Genomic DNA, 9,447 nt, shown 5'->3' on the forward strand with positions numbered 1-9,447 from the left:
CTCACTGTGGATGCTCGGTTCTTCTTGGTTCATTTTGCAGTTCTTTCTTGATAGGCATGTGCATTTCTCATCACAACCTGCCTTATACCTGCACAAGACATGTCCACTTTCAGGCCATCATTCATTCCTGTTGTAAGTGAACCCTTACTGCTCTGTAGGCAAAGGCTGTCTCCCTCCAGAATGCTGGGGCATGTTCATCAGAAAAGCAGTTGGTCATCCATTTTGCATTTGGTGCTCAGGAGATCTTCCATCAAGCACTCTGAGAAGAGTGTATTTGCCTGTCCTGATATCTGCCCTCAGTGCTCAAAAGGGAAACTGAAAGTTAGGATTCATTAAGAGAAGAACAGAGAGCAAAACAAATGCATCAGTAGGTCTGAACTTTGACCCATTCACACAGTGTATATTTGAATGATGGGATGCATTCCCATAGAGCATTATTAGCACCAAAATATATTTGAATTCAGAACAAGAATAGGCACATTCATGGACGTTTAGCCCATCAGTGGCTATTAATCACAGTGATCTGGATGCAGTTTCTGGCACAGGAATATCTAAATCATGGACTGCTTGAGCAAGGGAAGGATCCCTCTATACATCCCCATATTTTTATGCTTTTTTTAATACTCATTTCTGGCCAGTGTTGCAGAGACAGCAGAGTGATGAAGCTTGTTGTTTGAAGCACTACAGCATTTCATATATTTCTAACCATGATAGATTTTGAACTTTTTTTTCCCAAAGAAAGGAAAGAAAATCATAGCCTCTGGCATGTAAAATTTTTACCTTGTCTTGAGGATTTGAGTGTAGATCAGACTGAAGAAAATCCAGCTATGTTAAGTATCTGATGTACATTAATAAATTTGAAAGCTTGAGAGTAGAGAGGGGAAGCGTGGGTTTAGTGTATGAGATGATGCAATTTACCAGGCTGAGGAAAAAGCTTCTCTACATACAGCAGCTGAGGGACTGAAGTTGTCTTTGTAGAGAGCAGTCCTTTCTAAGGCAGCTGTCGCTGGAGGTTTCTTTTCCTTGGCTCAGTCAAAAACTTCATGGCAGTGCAGTGCTGTGACTGCCTCTGGCCAACCTGGGAATGCTGAGGGATGTGTTTTGTCACACAGAAGGGGTATTTTCCTCGCTGTATGGGAGCTAGGGGAGGAGGTAGTTTTCCTAACCCCAAGAGGCACCATAGGACCAGCAGGGATGTGGTCAGGAGAGGACTGACCCAAACCAGCCCCACTGGGACAGGAACGAAGGGCACAACATCCTGGAAGGGCAGAGACAGGACTGGGGCATGGAGAGTGTGGGGCTGAACTGAGGGGAGGGTTAGGAGTAAGGTTTGGGAGCAGAATTTATTGCTTCCCCGAGCCTTGCCTCTCTCCCTAAACCCACCGATGAACAGAGCACTGGGAAGTGAGAAATCTGCCTTCTCCTTGGACCTTGGCAGGTCAAAACCAAGTCCCAGTTTATTACATTTATCGAGTGAAGAGGGGATAACAGCCCTGCAAGGTAGGCTGGGACACCTGCTGCAGCGGCGGCGCGGCCCTATGAGTTATTTTCCTGTCTGAGAGCTTTGACTGGAGAGCAGATTTTGGGCAAGACTGTTCAAACACAGCCCTGCCTTTGAAGAACTTTATGAGTAGAGCGTTACAGGAGATATTCCAAGGGGAAAAACAATGAAAGGTGTGAGAAAAGGGAGCTGAATAAAAATACCCCGCATACCAAATTCTTCCAGCACAATTTGCCACCTACTTAAACAGGCACAGTTTTAAAATACACATTGGGTGTAAAAGCCAAAAACCTGGAGGAGACACAGGGAGGGGTGAGTCCAGCTCTGCTAATTCCAATACCAGATGAGGATGTATTTTCATACAGTTGTAGAAAGAGCGAGACACATGCAAGCGCCTGCCTTGCTCCTTTTCTTTCAGGGTTACAGACTATGTGGCAGATGTGTCAGTCTTTCAAAGCCCCTGCTAGTTTACCCATAAATGTCTAACATTTATGCAACACCTGTTTTTCTCCCAAAATGTCATAGGACATTTTACAAGCTTTAGATTTATCATCTTTTTGCCGTCGCAGCCATTGCTGAGGTGACACATGGTTCACATTTAACAGAACATAGCAACTCCGCACGTTATTTTAGGAAAGGGCTGAAGATTAGCATTGCATCATGTGAAGATTCAGGAGCTAACAGGCAAGTAAGAGCTGACTTCAGATCTTTAATGTCCGCAAACTGTCAAGACTTAAGTTTCACTGCATTCCCACTCCCCTCCCAAACACACTTTCAGCTGCACACAGTGCTGTGAACTGGGTTGCCTGAAAACACAAAGGTTCAACCCACATTCACTTTGATCCACAGTCCTCTTGGTTAATGTCTGATTCTGCACACTCCTGTTTTATTAGCCTGAAAAAAGGCAGGAGGCTTCCATGTGCCATTCCGTTAGGGCACGTTTTTGCTCTGCATTTGAGCATTAGCAGCAAACGACCTTGTGCATTTCAGCAGAGAGAGGGGAGCAGGGTGGTGTGGCTTATCTGGCCAACCACCGACTAATCAGTGCTGCTGCTTAGATAGGAAATAATGAGTATTTGCCCTGTGCTACTCACAATCAGTTCAGGGAGCTTAAAAGAAATCATTAAAGGCTTCTTTTGAATGCTGCAAATGGCAACAAATAAATTCAGTCATATTCTAGGCATGAATTTGAGGCAATGGCCATCAGCAAGCAGGAAAAAGAGACATTCATCATCAGCTTAATTATTTGTTCTGTGCTAATTGATCAGCATGCCCATGCAGAGGGAGGGAAGCCGAGGCTGTGCAGTGGCACCCATGGCAGCAGGGACAGCCATCTGCAGGGCACAGGGAGCAGCAGGGAGGCACTGGCAGTGGATGTGGCTGCACAGCTTGCCCTGTGCATGACCCGGGAGCAGCTTGGAGAGACAGGAAGGCCATTGCCAGCCAACTTCCAAGAGAGAGGAGGCTTCTGTTGTGTATCTAGAGGGGATAAAGTCTTCCGTGAAGGACAAAACAAAAGCCCGTCTCCTTTTCATCTTCCTCTCCTCCTGACCCAGCGCAGGTTGCCAGCTCCCTTCCGCCTGGCTGCTCCAGGAAGCTGCTTCTCGCTTTGTGTCCTGCCGCAGATAAAAGAAGATATTATTTTTTAAAGCATTAAATATTTGACAGCGCTTAAAGTGGGGAAAATAAATAACCTGGGCATAGCTGTCTGCCCCTGGGCTGGCGGCGGCTGCATGGAGCTCCTGGGGCGTGAGACGTGCCAGGGAGAGCTGATGGCTCTTTCTTTCCGATTAGTTTCAGGAAATCTTCTCTCCAGTCACTGCTCCCCTTCACTTCTCTTTCCCTTCCCTTCTACAAATTTTCCCAGTGCAGGGCTGTCTAGAAAGGCCTCACAGAAATCAGAAACGTTTTTCTTCAGGCTGCTTGCGTACTTTGTTCCAGTCTCAAATAGCAGATTTTCACATTGAAATCCCTGCAGTCTGATCTCTGCAAATTTAAGCGTGGGGAATTTTGCTGCTCTAAATTTACCCCAACCTAAGCCGTTTGAAAGGGCAAACTCATCTGTCTTTCCTCTCTGCCTTTCCTTTTCATCACATAAGGGGTAGAACTACAGCCCCCGTGAGAAAAACCCATGTTGTTCGGTTATCTCTCAGATTTTCCCTCAACCCCTTTGCCCCAGAGCCCTGAGAAAAGAAAAAGGAGAATCAACCTGGCAAAAACTCCCATCTCAAATGCTGCCCCTTCAGCCTCTTGACATTGCTGTCCAACACCTTGGAGAGGAAAACCAGCAAGTGCCTTGGCGGAAAACAAATGAGGACTTGCAGTAGATAGAGAACCGCGTGGGATTCGTCCGAAGCTTTGCTTATCTACGAGATATGCAACTTATCAAAACCTCTTCAGAGAGTTTATGGCCAAGAATTCAAGGCCTAAAGAAAGGAGCTTTGAACTGAAGGGCTGCTGCTGGCTCCAGGAGGGATTTCCCAAGACGGTCCCTGTCTCCCTAGAAAGGGGGGTCTGCCCCCTCCCACCCCTGAGGAAACAGAAATAGTCATTTCTTGAGATTTTGGAAAAATAAGTGCCATCTCTCTGCTCTCTCCGCTACAGAGACCTGTCCTGGGGAGTCACAGGTCTTGTTCCTTTTGCAGAACATGATTTTGAGGCAGTGTGCACAATTAGCAGCCTAAGTGACCACCCCAGCCGAGGAAATTTTGCTTATCCAGAAGAATCGATGGCTGTGACACGGTGCTGCTTGGAACTCCCCAGCCGGGTGTGCTTGTCAGCTCTGTAATTAGCTGGCGAGATACAATGAATGGCGGGTGAGCACGGAGGAAGGCCCGACACAATGAGGAGCGTTGCTTCATGCCCCTGGAAGCGGCTCGGCGCTGCTGCGTGCTTTGAGCATGCTGCTTCACCCAGGCCTTTGGGTGAACTCACTTCCCCAGGAGCTTTTGATCGCAGTGTGAGTGGCTCACTGCTTGCCATGTGAGGAGCGCTTCCAGTCATGGTTGGTTGGGATGGGAGCTTATTTTGGGGCTCAGAGCCGGTTTCATAATCATTCGGGGAGGCTTTCCAGGCGGCGATAAATTAAAAGCAGGGATGGTAGTAGCACATGTTGCCTATCCTGAGAGAACATTCTTGGCTTCAAGGGACGTGGGGCTTCCCACAACATACAGCGTTCCCAGGGGAAGTGCTCGTGGAGGGTGTTTGCTTTGCTATCCGACCTCACTTCATTAGCAAGTGTTACAAAAACCAGCGAACAAACCTTCTCTGCTCCACCGCCAGCTATTTGGCCTCTGGGTGGTCTGGCTGCTATTAAATCTTCGGTGATTATTTAGACTAATTACATTCATGTTTGCACAATCAGTAGCACAAGGGTAGGAAGCACAGCTGATGGCTGAGCAGCTGAGCTCCGTGTGGTTTGGCACGAGGGCTCCTTTGCTTAGCTCAGCCCCGTGAGTGCAGGAGCTTGGTGAGGATGTGGGCGTTCGGCACCCAGCACCCTGTGCCACCAGAGCTTTCCCAAGCATCTCAGCTGGCTTTGGGCCATTCTGGGTCCACCGATGGGGCTGCGTCTGGTTGGGACCCCGTGGACATTGATGAGGGTCATTTGGGTTTAGGTGAGCTGTGTCTTATTACATAGGGCTTGCTGGCTTTGATGGGGAAAAGCCCAGTTTAAAGAGGTGCAAATGAGAGAAATTCAAGCTTCATCTTCACCCATCCCAGACCCCCTCTAGAGGTGGCCTAGGTGTGAACCTGCATACCAGCCCCCAGAGTTAAAAGGGAGCTCTTTCTTTTTTTTTTTTTTTGCTCCATAATCTCCAAACAGCCCTTGTGACCTAAATGACAAAAAGCACTGGGAAGAACATTGCAAGATGCATTTTTGTCCTGCAAGGGCTTTCACAGGGAGCAAAATACTCCCCCGCATTCAAGCTGTGAGGGTCTCAGGGCCATGGCACTCAGCACCACCTGCCACGCTTATCTCAATGCCGCGTTCACTGCAGAGGCTCTGTGTGCAGCGAGGTCTTCATAGCTCCCATTCATCTCGTCTGGGAGATTTTGCAAACACTTCAGAGCTGAAGTCTAACAACAAGTTATTTCCCAACACTTTCCATGCCTCCTCCCCTGCTTCCTCCTGCTTCCAGCCCAGACCCAATGCTGTCCACCCTAGATGGGAGGTGGAGCTGGGTCAGTATGATATGAATGTGTGCTAGGGGTAAGCTGTGACCCTCTGCAGAAGTGTTTCCCACTCCTCCTTGTACCTGTTGGCTGTTTCTTCTGTCAGTGTTCCCACACTGGACTTTCTCAGCAGGAATCTGTCTTGGGATATTACTAGCCTCTTTAGATAGGATTTATGACTCTTGACTCATTTCATGACCTCGGTCCCATTTCTGCACCCCTATGTTTCATGATTGTCTTTGCTCCCATAGTCTGGAATGTGGCATCAAGGGCAAATGCAGCCCTGCTTCCAAAAGCAGTGTGAGTTTTGGCCATAGTCTCATCACCTTGCCTGGGAGAGGATACTTAGGGCTCCTATGCCTTCATAGAGGACACAAGTATCACCTCCAGGAGATGTGTGCATGTGTAGGGGGAGCGTGTAGGTGTGCAGAGCTGTGTTCTTCACTTCTGTCTTTCTCAGATTATTTTAGGTAGCCTGTGGAGACAGCATCCTGCAGTACTTCATCCAGTAATAAGCCAGGCCCTAAGCTTGAATTTCAGCTTTTCTTCCACACTCTATTCATAGATATTAGCCAGGTTTCCTATGTGGGGAGAGACAGGGGAAGGCAGGACTTGGCAGGTGGAAGGAAGAGAACTCAGTTCTTTAATACTGCTTTACAATGGATATATCTCAAAATTTCTGTGCAAATCATGCATGTTGTTCATGAGTTGGGCTTTCCCCAGGCTATTAAAAAAGAAAGGCAGCAGTTAATCTTGGAGTCAGTGTATCTGGGCTCCACACCTAAACAGGCCATCATTCAGAAAAATGCTCAGTGTTTTTTATTTGTAGCAAATCCAGCAGTTTTGTTCATGGATCTGTGCTCCACAGGGCTGTCACAGAACAAGCCCAAGACAAAAGACAGTTCTTGTTCTAAGGCGTTTTATGGTTTCTCTGTGCTGGGCACTTCTGACAGTCCCAGTAGATGCTGTGTGTGGGTTTGATTCCCTAAATACCTCTGGAAATCAGGTCCTTGAGGAAATCAAATGTTTAATTGTTGTAGATGATATTTAAAGTGGAAATCCCACATCACTGTTAAATGTTTGGCAAATTTTGCCCTGTCTAATTTGACTGTGGATGTGCTCACTACCCATAAAAATCTTTGCCTTTTCACATAATAGAAAACTGATCCGTGGAGCTCACTGCCATAGACAAAACTATTCATCTCTCTGGACAATAGCACTGTAAAAATTAAACTGCATACAAAATCTGTAAAGGTCATAAAGTGAATGAGGCTAATCTGATCAGTAAGAAACCCTCTTGCAGTCAGGCTCCCCACTGCTTTGACTGCTGCTGGGCTGTGCAGCTCTGCTTTTGGGCCCTTGGCAGTGCCCCAGAGGGACAGCTTCTGTCTCTTCTGTCCGTGACCGCTGAGGGAAGACCAGAGGGTTTTCAGAGGACAGCACATGGGAAGACACTTCCCTAGTGACTCCTTCCCAGATATTTCCTGCAGTGAATAACAGTCTATTCTCTTACATGGAGCTTTTGTTCAGGTAGGGAGGAGAGGGGATGCAGGAGGTGGAGAACTCCAACGCGACACCAAACTCATGCTGATTTGGGTTCCTCAGGTCACGATTTCAGCACAGCCCACAAAGTTGGGGGAGTGAGAGCCAGCAGTTTGGAGGTACGGTCATGCAGGGCTTTCACTCTTGGCTCTTATTCCTCCAAGTGAAATGTTAGAATTTATGGGATGTCTGTGCCAGTGAGAGATGGTGCAGTCCTGCTTATGCGTGGAGAGAAACAGAGACAAAGAGCAATTAGATGATCATGGCTAATTTCAGCCACTTTACTGAAATGCCTGTGTTTGGCCTTCCTATGTTCAGTGCAAAATGTGTATCCATCTTCTCTATGAGCCTCTTTCTCCACTGAATGCAGGGACACTGAGTTGCCTTTGTTAGGCTGTTACAGACAAACGTGAATCTAGGCCAGGGAGAGGAAGAAGTTTGATCAAGACAAATGAAAGAACCAGGAGCCCAGATCTTGCCTCCAACCAGTAGCTCTGTTGTACAACAGGAAGGATTTTTTAAGTCAAAATCGTTGCCAAATCCAGGCTGAACTGAATGATTCAGGATAAAAAATAAAAGTAAGGGAAAACTCCAGACATATCTGCATGTTTTGTTTGAGCATTTTCTAAGTGAACTAAGCTTTCATTCCAAGACATAAATTTTGCTCTGAATAGCCTTTTTTATTTTTGTGTCTTGTAAGGAAAGGTCGAACCTGAAATGCAGCAGATAATCTAAACCAAAATGTTTCCCTCTCTGCTGAACAAAATAAGTCAATTCCTTTCATGTGTCGTTTTATTCTCTGCAGTATTTTAATTCAGTTGTTAAACAGTCCCTCCCGAACCCCATTGTTTACAGACTTCTCCATTTTCCTATCGAAGAATATTCATAACACTGTGATATGGAACAGTCCTACTGTGGCTGGCTTCTGTTGGATCAAGTGACCCGTAAGCTCCCATTGTTTTCTGCAATTTCTAAAGCTTCTTTAGTATCCGGTTACTTGAATCCATTTGTTTTTAAGCTTTTGGACTCTCTCTCCTTTGCACCCTCCACACTGGCACATGGGTAGATTCAGGTTATTCACTGCTTGGTTCTTCAGCTCGTAAGTCACTGAGGCCATAGGTTGGTGAGGAAGGTCACGTCTTCTGGGAATAGAAGTCAAAAGCAACAGGAGAAGGCTCTCTGAAGCCTGATGTGGTGGTGAGTGTTGGCTATTTAATGTCTGTGTCAGCACATCCCTGCTGTAGGCTCCCCAGTTGTGAAATAAAGACCCACACCCCTCTATCCTGTTCTCATATGTCAGGAGAAAAGCACGCTGTGATGGACGTGCAGGGACACGTATGGAAGGTCTTTGGGAAATGACAGCTGTGTGCTCATGCGCTTGGTCTCATGCATTCCTAGATGTGCTGTTGATGCATAGGGAACGTACCTAGGACGTACCTTCATGGCCTGGAGAAATGCGTTTGTGAAAGAGAGAGCAAACGTGTGGCAGCAAAGCCACGGACAGCAGACATCGGGAACACTGAACAGGTTGTGGCACTGTCTGGGAAGGAGTGTTAAGGAAGGGAATGAGGTCATTCTCAGTCTGTGCAGGTGGGAGAAATTCTTGGGAATTCACTTCAGGACAAGCAAGACACTGTTCCTTTGGCACCCCCTTTTCTTTATGTAAATGTGATGATGCAATATGCCAAAATCAATGTCTGCTAGCCAGGCACTGCAGTCTTCTTACAGCTCCTTCCCACGCTTCTGCAGAGATCACGGTCAGATTTTGTCTGCACATAGCAGCGACTCACTTGTGTTCCTTTGCTGTTTCTCAGTGGCTGTTAGCTGCATCTTTTCCCCTTGAGCTCAGCAGGTATTTAGAGAAGTCTATTTGCCCAGTTGTATTTTCACTGCTACGTAGTGGTTGGTTCAGTTCCTGCCTGGAGGAACTGAAACCCAAAGCACTCGTAATTGAACACACAAAAGCACTTAGACATGGAAACAGGACCCAAGCCATAGGGCCTTACTGCAGTATGGTGCCTTACAGAGGGGAGGTTATGGCCCAGAACCAGGGTTCACCAAATCCCCAGGCGGGAGGTGGGTGGAAATGCTGAGCTGGGAACTGTTGGGCATAATGTTCAGTGAGACTTTGAGCTGGTCATGTGCAATGGGAGTTTGGTAGCTTTGCCATCACTTCATGTCTGCAGGCTTTGGAGGAAGGATAGACCTTTAGAAGAGGCTGGCAGCGT

General features: G+C 47.0%; 1 protein-coding gene across 4 annotated transcripts in view; it reads left to right on the top strand.

Moving 5' to 3' along the window:
* PAPPA (pappalysin 1) overlaps window positions 1-9,447 on the top strand; it is a 359,398-nt gene that overhangs the window by 343,541 nt on the left and 6,410 nt on the right. The window lies entirely within an intron of this gene.

The sequence above is a fragment of the Meleagris gallopavo genome, chromosome 19, assembly GCF_905368555.1.
Source record: "Meleagris gallopavo chromosome 19, MGAL_WU_HG_1.1, whole genome shotgun sequence".
NCBI lineage: Eukaryota > Metazoa > Chordata > Aves > Galliformes > Phasianidae > Meleagris > Meleagris gallopavo.